This window comes from Triticum aestivum, chromosome 1D (assembly GCF_018294505.1).
Source record: "Triticum aestivum cultivar Chinese Spring chromosome 1D, IWGSC CS RefSeq v2.1, whole genome shotgun sequence".
NCBI lineage: Eukaryota > Viridiplantae > Streptophyta > Magnoliopsida > Poales > Poaceae > Triticum > Triticum aestivum.
Window position 1 is genome coordinate 11,461,480 of NC_057796.1, and position 16,476 is coordinate 11,477,955.

Here is a 16,476-nt window from a genome sequence, read left to right on the forward strand (position 1 = left end):
GGCAATAATGGGAGGGAAACATATGTTTTTTTTTATAGAAGACGACCCAAGAAGAGTTCGGCTTTGAATTAACAAAACCATCAACCGGCCAGAGATTACACAAGGCCAACAAATAACAATGGCCGGAAAATACATGGAGCTGGAATTGTAGCTTACAAAGCAACAGACAAAACGAGTAAAAGAAATATAATTGTAAGCACAGCTAGCCTGTGTGTCGCCCACCACCCTCAAGATCCTAAATCGCTAAGAAGACCAGATAGCCAAAGGAGTCGCCGAATGCCAGGGAGAACGCCAACAAGCTGACTCCACTAGGCTTGGATGACAATGATCCTTCCTTCTCGGTTACCTAAGAGGGACATCCTTCCTTCTTTGTTACCTAAGAGGGACCCAACACTCTCGTCCTAGCTCGATGGACACCGCACCGTCAGTAAGAAGAGGTGCTCTCCAGAGAGCTAGGCAAGTATCCGGCCACACAAAACATGGATGATCACAACAAACGCTTTGCCCAAGCCAAAAGCACACCTTGCCGGCCGCAACGCCACTATCCCCAGGAACCCAAGCGAGTATGAAAAGCCAACTTTGGTATTCGAACACACAAGGATCTACACCAGGGCCGAGCCAAGGCGACGGACGCATAGAACACAGGAGAAGCCATCATAAAGGGGAACGGGGCATCCAGAGTCAAGGGTGTGCCGCCGGCGCTAGGAAAGAGATCCTTGTCCCCTTCCACCCAGGGACGCAAAAGTCCCATTGGGATATGGCAGGGCATGCCCGAGTGAGGGATACCTGAGCGAGGGATGCCACTCGGATGAGGTTGAGGAGAAAATGAAAGTAGATATGGCAGTACACATGGCAAAGTGTGGATGATAAGTACAGAAAGAAGCGGAGTGCTATAGTGGTGGGACATGTAAGAGACTATTCAGAAAGAGCTCTTTTACAGTACCCTTAAATCAACACAGATCGTCCGTTTTCTTTAATCCAACGGATGTTGCTTATTGGTACTCCAGCGCAGAGTGTTAGGGAGTACTAGTACCAAGTGTTAAGCAGTACCTCCAGTTCAAGGGTAAAAACGTGACAGCAGATACGTAAAAACAGAAAACGTAACAGAAGATGACAAATAACGTGCGCCTAATATTCAGATCGAACAGTTACCTTGAAGATCCTAAAAAAAAAAGAACAGTTACCTTGAATGATCTGATTTCTTTTAGGAATACACCGTTTATTTTTTGCGAATAGGAATAAAAGATTTGACTGGATATCGTTTCTACGTGCTTGAACGGCTGCTCGTATGGATTCAATGCACAAGAACTACATGCATCTGCTGGCGTTCTGTTCTTTTTTGCAAGTTCGTCGTTTTCAATCTACGAAGTTCTTACTAACACTCAAGTATCTATATCGGATTTTTGTTCAAATTAAGGACCAATCTCAGCAGTCGAAAATATGCACACATGGAGAAAGGGGTCGAGACGGACGATGAGATATCAAATGCACAAGATCGATGTTACAGAGGTGGAATTGCCTCATACATCAGCAGCGCTATGAGCGAAGTGGAGAAACCATCGGCGGTGTGGCGGCCGAGCATCAGGAAGATAGTTAGACCTGCGAAGAGGATGATTGGTGCGCTGAAGGAAGGGCAGGTCCGCAGTTGAGAGGGATACGAGGAAGATCACTTGACGGCGTTCCAAGGGGAGAGCCGCGTGATTGTATCAAAGGATTTTTTTTTTCATCGTCAACGAAATAGACTGGAAGATTTATTAATAAAAAGATTTATTTTGGGAAAATTTTATAGCAACACAAAAGGTCCATAATACCCCTTAGAATCGATGGTTCGATTTAATTGGTACTCCCTGTTCTATTTTGGAGTACCAGGGTACCGTAAAAGAGCTCATTCACAAAAGGGCAAGACAACTATGAATTTGACTTGGGGCGACACAGGGTGACGGTTATTCTTTCAAGTTTTACACAGGCGGTCAAGGATAGCTAGGATATTGAGTTCATCTAACTCATATATGTCACGTTCAATATGTGAGTTGTTCACTTTGACACAGATCAGTGAAGAAGCTACCATCGTGAATATACAACAGTGTTGTCAAATAAGGTGACAATATGGAAGGTGTGTGATGGCATTGAATGGATACTCTGGAAGTTTGGAGCGCAAACTAGAGTAAATAGTAACTTAATTGTCCTTGAGTGTTGACCGTGAAGAAGAAAGAGGGAACTACAGTTGCTGGCTGAGCCACATGGAGTTTGGGAGTAGCAGCGATGCTCATGGCTTAACTCAAGTCCAATATACATGGGGGTTTGACGCATGGATGAATCTAAGGTGATGAACAATATTCGCAAGGGTAGAGTTTGTTAGAGTTTTATCGAATATTTTGTACAAGGTAGGTTACACTTGGACTTGGAGTCGTATAGTTTGTAGACATGAAATGGTCTACTATCCTAGTAGGACTCTTGTATCCTAAGCCTATTATATAATGAGAGGGTAGACACACGATGTAACCTATGCCAACATAATAGCATAAACAAGTTGGGAGAGTTGGTGGCGTGTGCCGGCGCCCGGGCGACCAGAGTGTGGTATTGTGGTGGTGTCACGGGATGAGTGCCGGTAGTCATGCCCCTGATTGTAGCCATGTTCGTGAGCCTCATTAACGATCTCAGTGTCATGCCTCGTGTGATTGTTTGGTCCTCGAACGATCGATGATGTGCCTCAGATTATTCTAACATATTTGACATAAGGATTGGATCCATAAGCAAGAAATGTCAGATTATGATGCATATTGTCTAAGCTTCATGGACCGAAAGATAATAACATAGGAGATAGTGAGTGGTGCAGATTTAGACGTGATTGACATGGAATATATCTCCTAACATTGACAACGGTTAGATAAGAGATTGTGTTGTAATTGAGACCGTTGTCACAAATCATGTGTCGTCAGGTGTTACTGATATCAGATATGGCACAAGTTCGTGTTAGGCCTCCTCCCCGGGGTTCATTGGGCAGATGAAGCAGCACTTTGAGCGAAAACTATGAGTCGACAAGTGTCTACGCCACCATTGACGGTGCTTGTGGGGCGTCTTGTCCTCCTTGAAAGCATCATCAAAATAGTTTGTTTGATTTTCTTTGTCGGATAATGGTCATCTGGATATGAGGGGACACACCAATGGTAAGATAGGTCAGACCTTCCCATGGGCTCATTGAGGCGGTGATGTGCAATTCTCTAAGCGAAATACTTGAGTCCAAGGTGTTTCCGGTGATAGTGGCATCCATAGTTCTCATTTTCTTCATGGAATAGTCACCAAAGAGCTCACACCCTACCCATGGTCGATGGATGTGCTTGGTGGTGGAGGCCAACTTCTTGGGTAGTTGTTTTTCTCTTTGCGGACGCGGGTCCTGGCAAAAGGTGGGGAGTACTAGGATACCAACATCGTTGCTTGTTTGCCCTTGCATAAGCTCTCATTTTACTAGGTGGCTCTCCTACTTTTATGGTTTTGACTGTTATCTTTCATAACCGTGTTTTTCAAGTTCCACATTCTGGTTTTCCACAAAGCTATTTCAATTCTACATTCTCAAATACTTCCTCCGTTCCTAAATATAAGTCCTTTTAGAGATTCCAATAAGGAACTACATACGAAGCAAAATGAGTGAAACTACACTCTAAAATATGCCTATATACATCCCATGTAGTCCTTATTGAAATCTCTAAAGGACTAATATTTAGAACGGATGGAGTATATGGTATCCATATGTGAACAGATATATGACACCAAGCACACTTACATACAAACCATAATCATATTACGCGCTCTCTGACTTATTCTATTATCCATTCACTTACCATGCATCAACTCTTATTGTATATGATCTATATATCTCAATCTTGCTATATCCAAGAAGAGATTATCAAGCTACAATACATATATGCCAGGAGCAGGCTAGCTCTTAAGCTTGCTAGCCGACCCTGGGGACCTGCGCAATTTTGTCGAGACTGTCAACAAAGAGGCGGACACGGTCGATTCGATATTCCATGGTCACAACTGTCCCCACCGGCAGAACTACGATCTGTGCCTCTGACTTGTCTTGCAAAATCACCTTCTTGGCCTCCTCCACCGACTTCCCTACCAACTCTGGCCACTCCGTCTTCTGGTTGTGATGGTCACCAGTATCGGTGTTCCCTCCCTCCGGCTTCTTCACCACAGAACTCATCCTTGTGACGCTTGCTTCCTTTGATAAAAAAAATAACCGAAATTGTCACAGAAAATAACCTGCAGAAAACTATAATAACAGAGAAGATCAAATATGCACATACTAACCTGTGAGACTGATTAAATCGCCTGTGCGACTGTGAGATGTTGAACTGTCATGTCCTCACCTTAATGTGTATTTATAGGCAATCAGGCTCGACTCCTTATAATGCGTAGTTCTGCACACAAAGTAAGCTAATGGTGTACTCCTTGCTAACTTCGCATGGATGGTGGTAGCTTGAACGAAGATATCCCATTTGGCTTTATTTAGAGTATTACGTGCCTACACATCATCAGATAAAGTGATGCTTATCTACCTCGAGCAGAAAAGGGTGAATGAAATCTTGCACGGAACATTATGGAAGGTTGTCATATCTTGGTCCTGGATTACACGTAGACTGCAAACAAAACAAGAATCATCACATGCCCGGCCTATTTTTGTAGGAGAACACGACACTGCATACAACTCAACCAGACAGATAAAGAACTTTTCTTAGCATAAAGAATCAAATTTATTGTTAAGGCTCTGCATAATAACATTCAAGGCAAGCTAAGAAGTTTGTACTCCACCAAAAAAATAACTTACACTCCACAAACCTATTTTTCTATTTCTTTCCCTTCAAGTTTTCACTACAACTTCCTTTCACATTAGTGTGCACCAAAATATCTTCATCTCTATCTTCATATGTAATAATTTATATTTTTTATGTTTGAAACATCAAGTGGAGGTACCGTGTATACTAGCTTCCAAAAATATTTATGTACAATACTTTTTTTATGGGACATATCTACAGTACTTCAATTTGTTTCAACATGGAACATACTACATTATAATGTTAATCGCATAGTTACGCAATTTTTTGAAATCATTTTCTATATTATCAAGCCATTAAATTAATATCTAGCTAGTTTAAGTATAATTAAAATTTAAGCTACTTGTATCTTCATAAGGACTCTAGATTTGAAAAAAATAGTATTTATGTAAATTTGTAGTTTGTATCAGAAATTTATGTAAAAACATATTTAAATTTTGCTTTTGGAATTCAAACATTTATATTGTATAGGCGGTTAAGTTGCCGGTGTGGTTCGGCCTGTCTGGAGCCAAATCCTGGTTGTGCCTTGGGATTGGGCCGTCGTTTTTCTGTCCGATAGTTGCGCATTGCTTCGAAATGCTATTTGCGATCAGTGCAGGGAGAATTTTGGTGATGAATTTCAAGTTATGATAGTTGCCATTGAACCCTAGATCTAGGTAGTTGTTTTTCAAAGTGCAGTATGAATGCAAACATGGTAGTTTGAGTAACTATCTGCACCGTATGGCAACTAATTTCCTGATTGGTTGTGATAGTTGCCACAAATATGTTTTCCATGTGGCAACTAATTTCGTGCACATGCTACGGCTGTTGCCACGCTGTAGGCATGGTAAAGTGTAGTAAATAGGTAGTCATTGCTGTTTCAGCAACTATGTGCACTGGATGGCAACTAATTTCCACATCAACTGTGTCAGTTGCCACATATATGCTTTCCATGTAGCAAGTATTTCTGTGAACACACTATGACTGTTGCCATGTTGTAGGCAGGATAATGTGGCAAATTCACTGTACTACAGACCCAAATTTGTGTTTTGCCACGCTGACTTGTGGCAACTGACAGGATAATGTGGCATGGCAAAGTATAGTAACTAGGTTGTCATGTTAGTTTCAGCAACTATGTGCACTGGATGGCAACTAATTTCCACATCAACTGTGCCAGTTGCCATATATATGCTTTCCATGTGGCAAGTATTTCTGTGAACACACCATGGCTGTTGCCATGTTGTAGGCAGGATAATGTGGCAAATTCATTGTACTGCAGACCCAGTTTCGTGTTTTGCCACGCTGACTTGTGATATCTGAACATATTTGGCCGTACTAAATGGCAACTCATTTTTAATATGAGGTCAGTGTGTGCATTGCAATTTCAGGTTGTTCAGTAGATGTTTTTCAACGCTTTTTTGATTTTTGTGTTGCATTTTAACATGGCAAATTCAACCTAGCACATTTGCCTTTGAACACATGGCAACTCATTTTTGTATGAGGACAGGGTGTGAGCTGCCACATTTTGTGTTTGTGCAGTGGAAGATTTGTGCCTTTCTTTCGTAATATCTTGTGCTAACATGGCAACTTCAACATTTTGTTTTAAGTGCATTACGATCTGTACATTTTTTAAATGAAGCCAGTGTGTTTAATTGCCACATTTATGTTTTCGACAATCATAGGGGTGCGTGTGTGTTCATGTGATATTTGCCTTCACTATTTGCCATTTCAATTGAGCCCATGTGGCAAGCACATTCTGTTAGGTGGCAACTGCTTACTTCCTACATTTCATTTCCACCCTGACAATTTGGTTTGTTCTTACCTCAGCAGAATGGCTCGCGGTGATCATCAAAACGATGATGATGATTTCATGGATGCACCGCAGCAGAATCGGGCAACTGGACGGAGAAAAGACGGCGATGAGGTAACTGTCTCCTTCCCCCTGCATATGTTTTTGGATGCCACATCGAGCTTGCAATCGTCTGTTATGAACTAAATTTTCATGACAGTGAAAACATGACAACAAATGATCATTTGTCTGTTTTGCAGAAGAAGAAACGTACTCGCAATAGGGCCTCGCAGGAACGCCTGACTTCATTGACCGACAGATTTACCGACGATCAGAAGGGAGCTGCTGCTGAGATGGGTATGCAGGCTCTGATGGATATCCGGTGCAAGAATCTAGTGAACCCTGTATGCGACTGGCTTGGTGAGATTTACGACCCCGCCTCCAGGGAATTTGTGATTCCGGGACGTGGAAGACTGCCGTTGGACGAGGAATCCGTGTTCTGCACTTTGGGTGTGCCCCGTGGAGAAATCAAAGTCCCGTACGAGGTCAATAATAAGATCGAGGAAACGTTGTTCCCCTGTTTGTTTCCTGGGTTGGAATCCATGCCGAACACGACTTTCCTGGCAGATTCGCTGTAGGTCATGACAACCCATGGCGAGGTTTTTATGATGGAGCTACTCATGTACCTCATCTCAGCTGTTTTCGCGCCGACCACTTCTCTTCGCCCAAGCAACAAATGCTTCCCCATCCTGGTGAATGATCTATCTATACTCCATTATGTCCTTCAATCTTTTGGCTCCGATGTCATGTGTAAGCTAGTCACTGCCAGTTTTTTTTATGTTTTTCCATTTGATTTCTGATGCGGCAACTTGTTATCCTGAAAATTATGCCGTGCAGGCGAAACTGAAAGATGTGAAGAACATGAAATGGTGTAAGTTCATCGCCGACTTCCTACATGATGCATTCTCAAACAAGATGTACCAGAAGAGTTGTCGACTGCATTTAATGGTATTTTTTTACCAGTCCTTTTTGTGAACACTCTTTAACACCTTTATTTATGCATGGCAACCATGATCATAACAAGATGGCAACTGCCATCATACCATGATGGCAACTAGTACAGATAGATGGCAACTTCTTCTTTTCTTTTCATGCACTTCAACTTGATGATTGTAGGAACATACATTAGCTTGTTTTTGTAAAATACCATGATGGCAACTGATATTTTTTCCTTTTAAAATTGTTGTACATCAGCTCATGTACGTCGACTGTCTTGATCTGTCTACCGTGGACTTCACTGGGATAGGAGGCCCGCCGCCAACACACAAGTTTGATGTTTCTGCGTGGACTTACGATGTTGTCAAGGCTGTGCTTGCTGCAGACAGGGTAACTGATACCAAATATGGAAAACTGCAGGTTAGTTCTGGTTTCTTTCTCTACACGGCATTCTTACAATTTTTTGCTGCATAACATATGAAAAATCCTCATGTGGCAACCGTCTATGGCTAACAAGAGATGACTACCTTGTTAGCCATGGCTGTCTGCGCATGGTATCCATGTCTCACTCCACATGGCAACTCTGTCATCCGTGCTGAAACTTCTAGTCTCTTCCTCTTTTTTTTGTTTTATTTGCAATACATGAACTGTTAGTTAGTGTTCATCATTTTCTCTCTTACATCCTAGCTATTTTTTTGTTTTTTCCAGCTGATGGCCAAGCATGCTATAGACTACAGCGTGTTTGGGGGCCTCAAAACTTTGGAAAGTGGATGGACGTGCACTCAGCTCCGTCTTGCCCTACTGAGGTAATCAAGGATATATATCTATGGTTGCTTTGGATTATTTTTGATCTTGTGCAAGTGACTCTAATATGGTTGGTTATTGCTGCTTCTTGTTTCGTGCACAGGTGAGGGCACCTGTTGAGCATCTAATTGGGCAGATTGCATCCGGAATGACCAGCTTGCTTGGGGAGTTGGTTGAGGGTTGGACGTCCCTAAATGGCTCTGACAGAGACGCGGTTGCGAGGCAGTTCACTACATTTGTTGCAGAACGGACACATCGGCCAACTGGTTGCCGTGGCCGGTACGACTACAACAGCTCCCAAGAGCTTGCTAACACACAAGATGAACTAGATGGAGATGCTGCTCTCAACAAGGACGATGACGATGACATGGAGAACGTGCAGCACGACACCGATGATGATAAACATGTTGAAGTTCGTGCAGGTGGTAAGAAGGGCAAGGCTGCACCAGATGTCCCCTCACCGGAGAAAGTCAAAGAACATACAACTGCGAGAGGCGAGGGGGTGTTGCCCTCAAAGAGGGGGAGGGCTCCAGAGGATGTTGGGCAGGGTTCTCCTGGCAAGAGGTCTAGGACCGATCCCGTAGCTGCTAGGAGGAGGTTCGACTTCTATTTTAGTGTTTTGTTTTGTCTATCTTTTTTGAACAGACTGACCCTTTTTTGCATTTGTTTTGCTAAGCACGGCAATGAGTTTCCTGTCTAACACTTGCCACCTTTTTTTTGCCACTATCTTATACGTGCAGTGAGGCGACAACTTGTGGACGAGCAGTTACGAAGAAACAGGCACCAACGCCAACCCGTGTTTCTGCTCTATTGAACAAAGGTGCCCCCATTGCTGGTGACACCCCTTCCACCAGGTCATCTCCTCGTATGATGACGTCCAACACCGGGGATCCTGTCGTGTTGCCAGACATGAGAAAGCCAGTCAAGAAGTAGGTTTTCCCTGTTCTTTCATTGCCATAGTGCTATATTTTTGATTTTTCAATGCATCTGTTCAGCTTGCCACATGGGCTACTGTCATTAGTCCCACATGGCAACTACTGTTTTTCCAATGATCTCTTTCTTTTTTAACGGCATGGCAACTCCTGCTTGGTTTTGCATGGCAACTGCTATCTAGGCCAAATGGCAACTCTTATTGTACCTACATGGCAACTACCATCTTTCCATTAGCTTGTGTGCTCATCCCATACCTAGTTTTGAAATTGCATTCCTGGCAGATCATACATTTTTTTCATTCTTCAAGTTGGCTAGCATGGCAACTCTTGCTGGTTTTGCATGGCAACTGCTAACTATGCCACATGGCAACTCTTATTCCACCTACATGGAAACTACCAGCTTTCCACCTAATTTTCATTTTTTTAGATTTCTACCATGGCAAATATTTTTTGTTCATTTCTTAATACCTTTTCATGTGCTTTTCTTTTTGCAGGGTGAAGAAGACTACTACACGCGCGGCCAAGCATATCATTAGGGACCCACTCGAACGCCTTCATTCAAAGTTGTCAACAGGTGGCACCTGAGATGTTCATGAGGCGCCAGTCGACAAAACTGCTGCTGCACTGTCAACTGTTCCCACTAACTCTGACGCAAGTGGCCGACCATCTCCGCTGGTTGCAGATGTGCAGGCTACAACAACAGGCATCCGTACATCGGGGAGTGACGAGTCGGTATCTGCCAGGACTGCTGAAATATTGCCCACTCTGCTGGCAATGAAGGATGCTACTGTGAGCCATGCCACCCCATTAGCAGCGTTGAAGTGGACGCCCCCGAGACCAACCTAAGCAAGGAAGATTCCCGCTCATCTGACATGGATTCCAAGCGCGTGCGTGGCGGCACTCCTGTCACTACTAGGGAAAAGCCTAGCAGTAGCGCGGGTTTTAGGCCTATCAGTAGCGCGGGACGATGCGCTACTGATAAGGCGCTACAGCTAACGTATAGCAGTAGCGCCTGTCGTCCCACGCCACTGCTATACATGGATAGCTGTAGCGCGCTTCAGAGAAGAGCGCTGCTGATATTATCGGCAGCGCTTTTTATAGGGAGGCGCTACTGGTAAGGCGGCGCAACTGCTAACTTTTTTCCCTCGCTACTACTAGTTTTATTAGTTTTTTATTTTGTATTTGAATAGGCTTTATACAGTAATCTTTAGCATATCATACACATACAAATGTAATCATAGCATATACATACAACTAGTCTCATCAAATCATGTCATCATCATAATCATCATCCAACACAAAGTGGTCTCTCGTCATCATCTCGAAAATAGCGATTCAAGTCTCGATTACTTGCAAATACATCGTCATCCATCTAAACAATGATATACGCGAGAAGAGATATCATTGAGTGAGAGCGGAACTATGCAGTACATGAGTTCGTATCCCTCTCTCGCATTAGCGTGAACCTAAACTAACTACTACCTGTCGCTCGGAAACTGGAAACCGGTACACCTGGGCCTGACACTCCGGCCACTCATCGTATATATACTCCTGGCGTAGCACTTTTCGCCATCGATGATCTATGCACCTGCATCGTCACATGAGTCGATGATATGCAACATACATAGTTGAGCAATAGAAAGAGACAGACTTGGCAAAAATAGAAACATCATATCATAAGCATAAATAACAAAGTTCATCGTACCCAAAATGCCCTAAGTAGAGTGATCTTCGCTAGTCGAGGAGGAGGACGGTTTAATTACATCACAAATAAAGTTTCGCCGTGCATAACTCAAAGTTTTGTCATACAGAAAGTATGGACTAAACGGACACATTGTCATATATCGACAATCACTCCAACATGTCGTGCCATCCATCCATGTCATGGAGATAGTCCCCGAGCTTAGTGAAAGGCTTCATGTCGAGATGCTGAGAGGCTACCCATGTTCGGACGTCTTCGCACGAAATTTGTCCTTCTCCGTAGAACATCCCTGTTTTTCCGACGACCTCCTTCATGATGATTTGGGCAAGTTCGCACTGGATGTTATAGAACTCAGCTCGAAGTCGATGATCCTCGATATCTCCTATGTCATTTGCCCAGTGCAGAATATGGGCATCGCCGGATCTAGGTGACATGCGAAGGATCTGGTGATCCCGTCTGTACTCCAGCATGTGGTGTAGGACATAGAATCCATCATTAAGAGAATCGCTCGGTTGCTGGATCCAGCAGAAGTCGGTCTTATGGCCGAAGGCGAGCCTGTCGCCCCTTCTCTTCTTGTCCTTGACCTCTCCACCCCATGCTTGGTAGTAAAACATAGCACTGTCGAGAACATCCTTGATGTGGGTGTAATCCTTTTTGTGAATGTTCTTCGACGAGTCCATGTAAAGAGCGTGGGAGTATCGGGGGTAGAGGATGATGAGGACGAGGCGCCCGCAGCTGCGCAAAATAAGTACACCTCAAATTAATTAGCCTCCACCGTGCAAATGAATGATTGAAATCGAAGGAAGGATAGCCGCGCGGATGACTTACACGGGATGATAAGGCACGAGAATCGCCTCCTTGTCCTTATTGGCGAGCATGAAACTGACGATGTATTCCCTCGCGTATTCACAGTGCTTTGCGCAGACTCCCAAGAAGCCCTCGTGCATGTAGTACGGGTCAGCGACACAGATATGAGGTATCTGCTCAACCCCGATGATGTAGTTCATGTGCAAGGCATAAAGGCGGACAAACGTAAAATCCAGCTTCTTCAGGTGAAACATGTCGAATATGTAATCGAATAGAAGGAAGAACTTATCCGCGGGGAAGCAGTCGACGTACGACATTTGCTGCGGAACGTTAACCACGTAGAGTGGGTATCCTAGATCTTTCGAGGCGATGAGGCCTTTCTCTATCCGCAGCACATTGTCATGAAGTCTCCTTAGATCGCCGAATCTGGCCCCTAGCGCTCTTGCAGGTAGGATTGGTTGACCGGGGATATGCCATTTATCCGCATCGGGGATATCTATACGGTCCTGAAGCCGAGGCTGCTGAGGCGGCTGGATCATAGAATCAGCTTTTTTGCCTTTCCTCGCTCTCTTCCTAGACTTCTTTACTACCAGAAGGTCGTCCATCATATGTTCAGCCTCCGGAGACGGCAATTCAGGCACCGACTCATGACGCTCAGACCCTGAGTAGGCGCCAGTATAGACATGCTGTTGAGTGCCATCGTCATCCTCATCCTCATCCATGGCGACGTCATCAGCGACTAATGGAGCTTCCTCCTTACCCCATCCGCTGTTGGAAATATGCCCTAGAGGCAATAATAAATGGTTATTATTATATTTCTGTGTTCATGATAATAGTCTTTTATTCATGCTATAATTGTATTGTCCGGAAATCGTAATACATGTGTGAATACATAGACCACAACCTGTCCCTAGTAAGCCTCTAGTTGACTAGCTCGTTGATCAACAGATAGTCATGGTTTCCTGACTATGGACATAGGATGTCATTGATAACGGGATCACATCATTAGGAGAATGATGTGATGGACAAGACCCAACTTAAGCATAGCATAAAAGATCGTGTAGTTTCGTTTGCTAGAGCTTTTCCAATGTCAAGTATCTTTTCCTTAGACCATGAGATCGTGCAACTCCCGGATACCGTAGGAGTGCTTTGGGTGTGCCAAACGTCACAACGTAACTGGGTGACTATAAAGGTGCATTACGGGTATCTCCGAAAGTGTCTGTTGGGTTGGCACGGATCGAGACTGGGATTTGTCACTCCGTGTAAACGGAGAGGTATCTCTGGGCCCACTCGGTAATGCATCATCATAATGAGCTCAATGTGACTAAGGCGTTAGTCACGGGATCATGCATTGCGGTACGAGTAAAGAGACTTGCCGGTAACGAGATTGAACAAGGTATTGGGATACCGACGATCGAATCTCGGGCAAGTAACATACCGATTGACAAAGGGAATTGCATACGGATTGATTGAATCCTCGACACCGTGGTTCACCCGATGATATCATCGTGGAACATGTGGGAGCCAACATGGGTATCCAGATCCCGCTGTTGGTTATTGACCGGAGAGGCGTCTCGGTCATGTCTGCATGTCTCCCGAACCCGTAGGGTCTACACACTTAAGGTCCGGTGACGCTAGGGTTGTAGAGATATATGTATGCGGAAACCCGAAAGTTGTTCGGAGTCCCGGATGAGATCCCGGACGTCACGAGAGGTTCCGGAATGGTCCGGAGGTGAAGAATTATATATAGGAAGTCCAGTTTTGGCCACCGGGAAAGTTTCGGGGGTTATCGGTATTGTACCGGGACCACCGGAAGGGTCCCGGGGGTCCACCGGGTGGGGCCACCTGTCCCGGAGGGCCCCGTGGGCTGAAAGTGGAGGGGAACCAGCCCCTAATGGGCTGGGGCGCCACTTTGGGCCTCCCCCCCATGCGCCTAGGGTTGGGAACCCTAGGGGGGGGGGAGTTTCCCCTTGCCTTGGGGGGCAAGGCAACCCCTTCCCCCTTGGCCGCCGCCCCCCCCTTGGAGATCCCATCTCCAAGGGCTGCGCACCCCCCTTGGGGGCCTATATAAAGGGGGGGGAGGGAGGGCAGCATACTACAGCCTTTGGCGCCTCCCTCCTCCCCTGCAACACCTCTCTCTCGCGCGCAGAAGCTCGGCGAAGCCTTGCCGGAGAGCCGCTACATCCACCACCACGCTGTCGTGCTGTTGGATCTCCATCAACCTCTCCTCCCCCCTTGCTGGATCAAGAAAGGAGGAGACATCGCTGCACCGTACGTGTGTTGAACGCGGAGGTGCCGTACGTTCGGCACTCGGTCATCGGTGATTTGGATCACGGCGAGTACGACTCCGTCATCCACGTTCATTGGAACGCTTCCGCTCGCGATCTACAAGGGTATGTAGATCCACTCCTTTCCCCTCGTTGCTAGTAGACTCCATAGATGCATCTTGGTGAGCGTAGGAAAATTTTAAATTATGCTACGATTCCCAACAGTGGCATCATGAGCCAGGCCTATGCGTAGTTACTATGCACGAGTAGAACACAAAGAAGTTGTGGGCGTTGATGTTGCCAATTCTTCTTGCCGCTACTAGTCGTTTCTTGTTTCGGCGGCATTGTAGGATGAAGCGGCCCGGACCGACCTTACACGTACGCTTACGTGAGACAGGTTCCACCGACTGACATGCACTAGTTGCATAAGGTGGCTAGCGGGTGTCTGTCTCTCCTACTTTAGTCGGAACGGATTCGATGAAAAGGGTCCTTATGAAGGGTAAATAGAAATTGGCAAATCACGTTGTGGTCATACGTAGGTAAGAAATCGTTCTTGCTAGAAACCTACAAACCACGTAAAAAAACTTGCAACAACAATTAGAGGACGTCTAACTTGTTTTTGCAGCAAGTGATATATGTGATATGATATGGCCAGAAGATGTGATGAATGATATATGTGATGTATGAGATTGATCATATTCTTGTAATAGGAATCACGACTTGCATGTCGATGAGTATGACAACCGGCAGGAGCCATAGGAGTTGTCTTTATTATTTTGCATGACCTGCGTGTCATTGAATAACGCCATGTAATTTACTTTACTTTGTTGCTAAACGGTTAGCCATAGAAGTAGAAGTAATCGTTGGCGTGACAACTTCATGAAGACACAATGATGGAGATCATGATGATGGAGATCATGGTGTCATGCCGGTGACGAAGATGATCATGGTGCCCCGAAGATGGAGATCAAAGGAGCATGATGATATTGGCCATATCATGTCACTATTTGATTGCATGTGATGTTTATCATGTTTTTGCATCTTATTTGCTTAGAACGACGGTAGCAAGTAGGATGATCCCTTATAATAATTTCAAGAAAGTGTTCACCCTAACTGTGCACCGTTGCGAAGGTTCGTCGTTTCGAAGCACCACGTGATGATCGGGTGTGATAGATTCTTACGTTCGCATACAACGGGTGTTGACGAGCCTAGCATGTACAGACATGGCCTCGGAACACACGCAATACACTTAGGTTGACTTGACGAGCCTAGCATGTACAGACATGGCCTCGGAACACGGAGGACCGAAAGGTCGAGCATGAGTCGTATAGAAGATACGATCAACATGGAGATGTTCACCGATCTTGACTAGTCCGTCTCACGTGATGATCGGACACGGCCTAGTTGAGTTCGGATCATGTTTCACTTAGATAACTAGAGGGATGTCTATCTGAGTGGGAGTTCATTAAATAATTTGATTATATGAACTTAATTATCATGAACTTAGTCTAAAAATCTTTACACTATGTATTGTAGATCAAATGGCCCACGTTGTCCTCAATTTCAACGCGTTCCTAGAGAAAACCAAGCTGAAAGATGATGGCAGCAACTATACGGACTGGGTCCGGAACCTGAGGCTCATCCTCATAGTTGCCAAGAAAGATTATGTCTTAGAAGCACCGCTAGGTGAAGCACCAATCCCTGAGAACCAAGACGTTATGAACGCTTGGCAGCAGCGTGCTGATGATTACTCCCTCGTTCAGTGCGGCATGCTTTACAGCTTAGAACCGGGTCTCCAAAAGCGTTTTGAGAAACATGGAGCATACGAGATGTTCGAGGAGCTGAAACTGGTTTTTCAAGCTCATGCCCGGGTCGAGAGATATGATGTCTCCGACAAGTTCTTCAGCTGTAAAATGGAGGAGAACAGTTCTGTTAGTGAGCACATACTCAGAATGTCTGGGTTGCACAACCGCTTGTCTCAGCTGGGAGTTAATCTCCCGGATGACGCGGTCATTGACAGAATCCTCCAGTCGCTTCCACCAAGCTACAAGAGCTTTGTGATGAACTACAATATGCAGGGGATGGAAAAGACCATTCCCGAGGTGTATTCAATGCTGAAATCAGCGGAAGGAGAGATCAAAAAGGAACATCAAGTGTTGATGGTGAATAAAACCACTAAGTTCAAGAAGGGCAAGGGTAAGAAGAACTTCAAGAAGGACGGCAAGGGAATTGCCGCGCCCGGTAAGCCAGTTACCGGGAAGAAGTCAAAGAATGGACCCAAGCCCGAGACTGAGTGCTCTTATTGCAAGGGAAGTGGTCACTGGAAGCGGAACTGCCCCAAATATTTAGCGGACAAGAAGAA

The 16,476-nt window shown here is 45.0% G+C and overlaps 1 long non-coding RNA gene across 1 annotated transcript; it reads right to left on the reverse strand.

Annotated features, from left to right (window-relative positions):
• Positions 1–3,762: 3,762 nt before the first annotated feature.
• On the reverse strand, positions 3,763–4,401 carry LOC123162859 (uncharacterized). The gene is made up of 2 exons (XR_006481516.1): positions 4,315–4,401; positions 3,763–4,225 (listed from the first exon to the last, which is right to left on the reverse strand). It is a non-coding gene; the product is annotated as an uncharacterized lncRNA (long non-coding RNA).
• Between the last annotated feature and the right edge of the window lie 12,075 nt (positions 4,402–16,476).